The sequence below is a fragment of the Pseudopipra pipra genome, chromosome 7 (assembly GCF_036250125.1).
Source record: "Pseudopipra pipra isolate bDixPip1 chromosome 7, bDixPip1.hap1, whole genome shotgun sequence".
Lineage (NCBI taxonomy): Eukaryota > Metazoa > Chordata > Aves > Passeriformes > Pipridae > Pseudopipra > Pseudopipra pipra.
The window spans coordinates 3,008,520-3,017,444 of record NC_087555.1 but is presented as its reverse complement, the minus strand read 5'-3'; the positions used below and the strand labels follow the sequence as shown (position 1 = coordinate 3,017,444).

The window sequence follows — 8,925 nt, the reverse complement described above, 5'->3', positions numbered from 1 at the left end:
ATTCCAGTGCCTGATGAAGGCCCTTGTGACTGAATTCTGGGCTCCCAGTTCAAACGTGGAACAGTGTCCATAAAAGTTTTTATATCATCCCCAGTAATATTCCAGTCATATTCCCTTGACCGTCCTCAGGAAAACAGTTCTTGACACACTACTGGGATAAAAGAGGGGGAACACATGGTCCCAGTAAAAACTGAGTTAACATGCCATTCCAAGCAATAACTTTACACTATATAGTGTAACAACAAGCCAAGAAATCGTAATTATTGGGAGTGAGTGGAATCAAGAGCTGCCCCCAGTGCTGCATTACGGCCCTTGCAGTGGAAGAACCTCAGGCACCGAGTGTGTAACAGTCCCATTGTCAACATAAAAACCTTGACAGGACCTCATTGAAAACCTCCCTTCTCCCTGTCAGACGGAGCGTGGCAGGGCTTTGGGCTGAGTGGTTTGGGATGTGTCCAGGAGGTCAAGACCAGCGGGTCTGGTGCTTCCTTGTGGTGGCTGAGATCCTCATCTTGGGCTCTGCTGCCACTTCCCTGTGCACCCCGGGGGCTTGTCCTGCTCCTCTGCTGGATTCCTCCCCTAGGACCGACCTGTGGAGCAGCAGATGATACCACCCTGCCCTTCAGGAAGGGATGCTGCTCTGGATGGAGCTCAGGGTGGTTGAAACCAGCAGAGGGTACGCCCCAGACACATTTCCTGGGACTCGAGGTGGGAACCAGAAACACTTGACCTTCCCTGAGCTGGAAGGGACCCACAAGGATCATGAAGTCCAGCTCTTGCCCTGCACAGGACAATCCCAAGAGCCCCACCATGTGTCTCTCTCCTGACATGCAGCAAGAGGAGGTACTTGTGTTGCTCCTCTCCCATCACCACCTTCCCAGCTCTCCCAGTTCCTCCCCCACCCTTTGACCCAGCCCAGAAGGTCTCCCATCCTCAACTGGCCACCCTCCAGACCTTTTCCTTGGGAGAGCAGCCCCCCAGACCCCTCTGTGAGCCCCCAAAGCTGGGGATGGAGGGGCCCACCCCAGAGGGTGACTGAGCCAGTTCGCCCTTTCCCGTTCTTCCCCTTTCCATGAGTCATGATTTCCCTAATCCATGGGTTGGGAAAGGGGATGATCCCACTGTGCTGGCCCGTTCCCCAGCACATCCTCGCTGCAGGAGAAACGGGGGGCTTGTGCCTCACCCCTGCTCTCCAGGGCCCCAAAAACCCCCTCTCTTTCCACAGCCACGATGGATAACCGTGGGTTCTCCTCCCCTCTCACCTGCCCATGCCCCTCCCCGCTCAAATTCCCTCCTTTTCAAGCTCCGAGCATGTTTTTTCCCCCCTTGGCAAAGGTTGGTTGGGGGAAGCCAGGAATGCAGGGTCGGGTTTTGCAGGGTACAACAAACCACTTGGCAGCTGCCTCCCTCATCCCCCTCCTGAGCCATGGAGAACAACTTCCTGTCAATAAACAGGAACAAAAGCTTGGAAGCATCTTCAAAGCAATGAGTTATGTTGAAAATATGTTTCGGAGCACTTTGAATGTTCCTGTAAACCGGAGGGAAATGATTGTTCATGACACTCTGGCGTTGGAGGGCAGCTTATAAATATCCCCCTCAGGTTTGCGGGAGTCGGTTTTTGCCACCAGGAAAAACGCGACGGAACCAGGAGGGAGAGGAAGAAGAGGGGAAAGGAATTAAAAAAAATACCCCAAGTCCAAAACCTGGGGAATGGCATGAATTTTAAAGGTTTAAAATCAGCATCAACCCCGTGTCAGGTGTGAGCTTTTGGGAGAGGGTCTTCTCCCCACATCCGGTCTGGGAACTGCCGGAGTGGGGCATGGAAGCACCGCTGACCTCCTCACTGCCATGGGCCACGGAGAGAGGGAGAAAGCATAAGGTTCCCATTGGTTTCCCAAAGTGAAAACATGTGCTGGGAGCCCCAGCCAGACATGCTCCTCGTTATTTTAATGAGAAATTCCATAATTAGTGGCAAAAACGAAAAGAGAAGCTTCGTTGCAAGTGAAAGAAAACCCCTCTCTCTTCTCTCCGGGCTCCTCAAAGGGATGTGGGGTTTTTACAAACATATATTACTTGACAGGCTGGGATGTTCCTTAATCTGTTTGCTCGAGGGAATTAAAAAGAAACATTGGGGGAACAGAAAAAAACCACAAACAACCAAAACAACAACAAAAAACCTCCCCAAACCAACACACCCCCCCCAAAAAAAAGGCAAGTAAATAAAAATGACAGATTTTTTTGCTTAAATGGGCAACGTTGTCTTACCAGGGCAACACTCTCCCCACCTGTGATCCATTTGTCAGCACTTAAACATCATTACAACATTAACAGCCAATCTGAAAGCAGAAGAGCTGGGCTTTGTACAGCCATAAACTACAGGACATCAAACTGCTCTTTACGTGCTGGGGGCCAGGCAGGAGTGACCCCTTCGAAACTTTTACAGTTCTCTGCATTCTTCTGATTACGGGCGAGATTTATTTGCACTTTGATATATATATGTATAAAAAAAAAGGGGGGGGGGAAGAAAAAAGAGGTTTTTATTAAAAACATTTCATCCAGGTTCTTTAGTGGGAGACGGGAGAGAGAAGAAACACAGCAAGAGGTTTGAAGCTGGCGGATTTTATTCCTCTCGTGGAGAGGGTTTGGTTGGGGTTCCTGTTCCCAAATAAACACGTAGGGTTGTATTAAGCCCCTTTGCCACGCTGTGCTCTCCAAACGTGTCTGACAGCTGATTGCACAACTCCTTGGCAAGCTGGGACACCACGGAAAGTGCAGGAAGGGCTCTGTTGCAAGGCTTTTATGGAGGAGAAAAGGTGCTTTGGTGGGCGAGCGCTGACAGCCGCCCCCCTCCCATGTGCCAGCCCTCTCGGAAAGGCCTTGAGCAATCTGTGCCTCCGGCTCCTAAAAAACTACCCTGAAAATCGAATTGAGTGTTTTCAGCTTGCTGTTTTCCAGCCAGAGCGAGGATGGGAAAGATATTAAGGTGGTACTGTGCAGTCAGGAGAAAGGGGAAACTCCTCGGGCTTTCCTCCTCTTTTCCAGGAGTCTCCTGTGCTGGTGTCATGTCAGATGGCTGCACTTCAGCACTCAGCCGTGGACCTGTGGAGCAGGGAAAAGGTCTGGATGCTGTGGAAGTCCTGCCTTGTTAGGCAGCAATATTCCCCTAGGATGGAATGGTTTATATTCTCATATATCTTAGATAAGTAAATGTATTTCTGGCTATAAAGAAATGGGATTTTCCACACTCACACAAATAAACACCTGGAATGTGTGTCTAGGATTACATGACTTTTTACAGAAACAGAAGGACAAGAAAAGGAGTGGGATGGGATGGCATGGCATGGCATGGCATGGTATGGACTAGAGGGTTCAATGTCTGCTATAATCCTATTTTAGGTCTCAGCCTCCTGATGTCCAAGGATGTCCATCCATGTTGTTTTTTTTTTTTTTGAAAACATCATCTGAGCAGGGAGATGGATTTAGGGACAAATACAAGAGCCATAAATCCTGAGAAAGCCCCCAGATCAGAGCAATGGGCTTTTTGGAGGTTGTGCACGATGGAGAAGTGCTAATGAGACAGACTTTTCCAAGGAAACTTGCCACTTCACAGAGTTGCTGTTTCCCATGAGGGAAAAATATGATTGGACTGAAAACTTGCAGTCCTTCTTTTTATATATATATATTTTTTTTTTTTCCCCTCCTATTTTATTCTGAAGGGCTGGGGGAGACAAACCTGAAATGAAACACTTCATTTTGGTCAGTTTGACCTGACTGGGGAATATTTCCTTCTTCTGATTGGATTGGTTTCAAATCAAGTCAGAATAGGCTTCGACTTTCCTTGGGGAAAATGCAGCTCCATCTCTTTCTCCACATGATGGATGTGCTCCTGGGAGGATCTGGATGCCCAAGAGGCCAGGAGTCTGTGCAGGCTGGGTCCATGGGGATGTGTTAATCCAGGGGCACGGCTGCACGGCCCCAGGAAGAGCAGGAAGACAGAAACCAGCCCATCTAGCCCCTAATTCCTCTCAAGGGCTCCACGAAGGAGTGTGATAAAGAGGGGAAACTACCCTGAGACCCTGAGAGCCAACAGCAAGGTGGAGATCCCGTGTTCTCTCCACCAGACAGGCAAATTAGGTTCAGCTCCTCGAAAAGAAGCATTTTGCAAACCATTCAGCCCCTGTTCTGCTCTTCAGCACTTGAAACTGTGCCCAGGTCTCAACAGTTGTGACATTTCTGTAGAATATCTTAATTTTTTTCTCATCAACAGACCTGGAGCCTCATTTGGAATTTCAACCCGTGCCCTTTTTGAAGCACGAACGCTCCCCAGGGACAGCAGCTCCCGGTGTTGGTTCCTTCCAATTAATATCTGGGCATGAAACTTCCTAGCTGAGGTAAGGAAGACAAAGAAAAGCTGGTGTAAGCCATTAGTTGCCCATATCTTTGTGCTGAAGAGCTCAGGGATCACCATTTCGAAGAGGCTGTTTTTTGTTGTTTGGTTCTTTTTTTTTCCCATCTTTTCTCTCCAAATTTCTCCCGTTGCTTTCTCCAAAATGGTTCTGTTTTCCTCACTAGAATTTACAGCTCAGCTCAAACAGAGCAGGTGGTCTTTTTTGCTGCTCACATTTTGAGAAAACTAAAACTGGCGTGGTTGGAAGCGGAATTCTCTTGTCCTAAAAGATGCTGGAACCCCGTTTGTTTTCAAATGCACGGGGTTTTTTTTGTAGTACAAACAGCTGAGAGGATGCTGTTTAAATGTAGCTACTAATGATGCTAGTTAAAGCAAATTAAAATAAAAAAAGAGGAAATCATGAGGTTTTCCTGGGATTGAGGAATGTTTTGTCCGGGAGCCTTGGGCACAGCGGGAAAGATCATTTCCCTCCCCAAGTTTTGCTCTCTGTGTGCATTTCCAGAGTTTCCGTGGTGCCAAAGAGGGAGCTGGAGACATGAAGCTCCCCTGCATGTTTTACTTCATGAATCTGGGAGGAGAAAGGGCAGCACACGCTCCTGGTTTGCCTCTGTCCCATCTGGGAGCAGCAGGGAAGAAATCGGTCCGTGCACTTGGCTTTGCACCAACCCCCAAAAAGGCACAGCACACCTGCTTTCAGCATTTGCTCTCCTTGCTGAACCTTGGCAAAGGTTCCTGCAAACCTGGCCCAAGTGTGGAGTAACCTCTGTGAGGAGAGATTGATGGCTCTGGCCCCAAACCAGGCACCATTCCGGCCTCTCAGAGCCCCCCAGCTGCCCCCGTGGCTGGGCTGCTGCAGCCTCCTGGGCTGGAAGGGCCCCCCAGGAGTCATCTGCTCTCCCTTCCCCACCCAAAGCCTCAGGGGGGATTTCTCCAGGGGCACAAGGCTTCTCCTCCTCCTTCCTTGTGAGACTCTTCCTTGCCAGGCTTCCTTCTTACCTCTCTTTTGAATGTCCTTACCAGTCAAAGCAGTTCTCGGCTCCCGAGGTTTCTGCATGTTTGCTGGGAGCTGGATGGAAGCCTCGATGACTCTGATGCATAAAAAAGACCGGGGGAAACCAGGAATAACAAGTTTCGTTGCCATAACAAAGGATGATCCAATACCTTGAGGTCTAAAAATAGTCCTTCCCTATTAACCTCTCCATGGTATCTGCTGTTATTATTTTTTTTTGTTAAGAGAGAGGAAGGAAGAATTAATTCCTGCACCAGGGAGCAGCGTTCTGGCCTCAATGCCAGCTGGAGCAGTGAGCACAGCAGGCACTTCCAGAAGCTGGAATGAGGAGTGGAAGGATGGTTTTCCAGTTAAATATCTGGGATGAGACCTGGAAAGGCTCAGCTCTGCCCTTGGCGTTGCAGCGTGTTCCTCACATGGCACTGGGCTGATCCTTCCTGGTTCTGCTTCCTTCTGGGTTCTCCCTCCCTTCGACGTTTAGCAGAAGTTTGGGAGCACAGAACTGTTCCCAAAACACTCTTCTAAAGGGTTATCTTACTCCAGCCTCAGAAAGAAAAGTCCAAGGAAACACTTTTTAAGGCCTCTGACCTCACAGCCTGTCTGACCTCATGCTCCATGCAATGCTCACCACCAGCCTTTCCCGGTAGCTGGGAAACAGTTGGGATTTTCTTCCTGAAATTCCTCAGGAAACCCAAGGACAGACCCCAGAATTTTTTTGGCTTCCCTTTTTTTGCCCCCTCTGACAAAACACACAAAGTTGGGAAGGAAGGGGAGACCTAAATGGATGAAAGACTTTCCAAAATTCCCAGTTTTGGAAAAGGGCTTCCTATTTCTGAACCTCTCCAGGGCTCCATGAGAAATCCCTGGAGGGGGTGCCAAGGCATGGACAGCTTCCACTCCTCCCCTGGGCAGCAGGACTGATTTGGGCTAATTGCCCTCTCCTAATGATGTCTGCAGGCTACAAAGCTTTCGAGAAGTTTGGGAAGAAGCCACAGCTCCATCCCACTGCTCGGAAGATCCATGTGTTTTAAAGAACAAGCCCCAGCAGAGCACACGGAGCAGGGCTGGGGTCTTTGCCCACTTCTTTTGGATTTTTCTGCCAGAGACCTCATCCATTCCTATTTCTGAAGTTCACGGCACAGCACAGCCAACCCTGAAACTGTGGAAAGTACAGTTTATTTGGAGAGCAAAAGGGCCTTTGGCTCTGCAACTGCTATAAACTCACAGGAGAAATTCTTTTTTTAACAATAAGTGGGAAAGTCTCATTAATTTTGCCTGGCTGTTTCTGGGCTTTTGGGGTATTCCAGCATCTGCCTCTGTGAAGATTAGAAACCCTGTTCCTGTGAACACTGGGATTCTTTCCCAGCAGTAAAAGGCAGAGGTTATTTTTAGTGGAGGGCTGAACTTCCCGGGGCCCCGAGAAAACGGAGACAGATGGGAAATGTTGGTTGAACTCTTGCTATGGGAAACCACTGGAAGATGAGCCCTACCTGCACTCATTCCCTAGGGATGCAAACCCCTGCTCTCCACAGCTTCGGGTGTCCATGTGGAGCTAGTTGGGATTACCTCGTCCATGAACTTCTCCACTGTAAGAAAGGACCATCCAAAAGGAATGGTCAAAGAATCATCAACTGCTGTTCTGTCTCCTTGCCCTCGCTGGGAAGGACTCCCAGACTTCTCCAATCTGCCTCCAAGAGATGATGGGTGATGAGGGCTAAACAGAATCATAAAATCACAGAATAGTTTGGGTTGGGAGGGATCTTAAAGCTCATCCAATGCCACCCCCTGCCATGGGCAGGGACACCTCCCACTATTCCAGGTTGCTCTAACCTGGCCTTGGACACTTCCAGGGATCCAGGGGCAGCCACAGCTTCTCCAGGAATTCCATCCCAGCCTCTCACCACCCTCTTAGAGAAGAATTCCTCCCCAGCATCCCATCTATCCCTGCTAGCTTTCAGTTTGCAGCCATTCCCCCTTGTCCTGGCACTTGTAAATAGACTTTCTCCATCTTTCTTGTAGGATCCCTCCAGGAACTGAGAGGAGCTCCCTCAAAGACTCTGTTGTCACCCTTCTGCTCATCCACCACGTTTTTAGCATTTTAAACAGAAATAGTCCCATTACAGCTGGAATTTCAACCTCTTCCTTAGGAAGCTTTGGTTTCACTAGTTTTCATTAAAGTGTACATTGAATGGCACCAATGGATACTGGCCTGGGTCAGGAACAGTGTGGCAGCAGGACCAGGGAGGTGATTCTTGGCATCATTCCATGGCATCCTGGCCTGGATCAGGAAGAGTGTGGCAGCAGAACTAGGGAGATGATTCTTGGCATCATTCCATGGCATCCTGGCCTGGATCAGGAAGAGTGTGGCAGCAGAACTAGGGAGATGATTCTTGGCATCATTCCATGGCATCCTGGCCTGGATCAGGAAGAGTGTGGCAGCAGGACCAGGGAGGTGACTCTGCCCCAGGACTGGGCACTGGTGAGGCCTCACCTCGAGTGCTGTGTCCAGCTCTGGGCCTTCAGATCAGGAAGGACATGGAGGGGCTGGAGCAGGTCCAGGGAAGAGCAACAAGGCTGGTGAGGGGACTGGAGCACAAATCCTATGAGGAGAGGCTGAGGGAGCTGGGGCTGTTCAGCCTGGAGAAGAGGAGGCTGAGGGGAGACCTCCTCACTCTCTACAACTCCCTGACAGGAGGGGGGAGCTGGGGGGGTCAGGCTCTTCTCCCAGGAACCAGCAGTAGAACAAGAGGGCACAGCCTTGAGCTGCACCAGGGGAGGTTTAGGTTGGACATTGGGAAGAAATTCTTCCCAGAGAGAGGGATCAGCCCTTGGAATGGGCTGCCCAGGGAGGGGTGGAGTCCCCGTCCCTGGAGGTGTTTAAGGACAGACTGGATGTGGCATCAGTGCCATGGGCTGGGAACCACGGCGGAGTTGGATCAAGGGTTGGACTGGATGATCTCAGAGGTCCCTTCCAACCCAGCTGATTCCATGATTCTGTGAATTCTTGCTCTGGGTGAGGAGGTTATAAATTCCAAATGGCAGAGTTGGACTCAAACAGGCTTGAGCTCCTGGTCCCCTTCACTTGAGCAGGACCTTGAGAGCTGTTCCTGGATCACTCTGGAAAGCAGACACTTGGGCACGTGTAAGAGACCATTGGTGCACCCTAAAGGGCCAGGAGGCTACCTGAAAGGGGCAGGAAAACTGCTGGGATTGGGAAATCCGTGTCCCTCCTTCCACTGGCATGGGGTTGGCAGGACCTGTACCATGGAGCTTCACTCCTGCTCCATCAGGAAGAGCCACTCAGGTAGTACTGCAGGCAGTTGGCAGATGTTGGGGGCACATCCACAACATCCCAGGATTTGGCTCCGAGGTAGAAGTTTGCTAAAAACTGCGAGATCTGCCAGGAAACAGCTGCCTTCCTTCTTTGTCTGCTTATAAAGTTCTTTTCCTAGGCATCTCCTCTCGACAGCTGGAATGATGGGAGTCTGCCTTTGGACTACTGTTCCTA

At 50.0% G+C, this 8,925-nt stretch overlaps 1 long non-coding RNA gene across 1 annotated transcript; it reads right to left on the bottom strand.

Moving 5' to 3' along the window:
- Nucleotides 1-2,520: 2,520 nt before the first annotated feature.
- On the bottom strand, nucleotides 2,521-8,393 carry LOC135416914 (uncharacterized). Its single transcript, XR_010431810.1, has 2 exons — nucleotides 5,426-8,393; nucleotides 2,521-3,099 (listed from the first exon to the last, which is right to left on the bottom strand). It is a non-coding gene; the product is annotated as an uncharacterized LOC135416914 (long non-coding RNA).
- Between the last annotated feature and the right edge of the window lie 532 nt (nucleotides 8,394-8,925).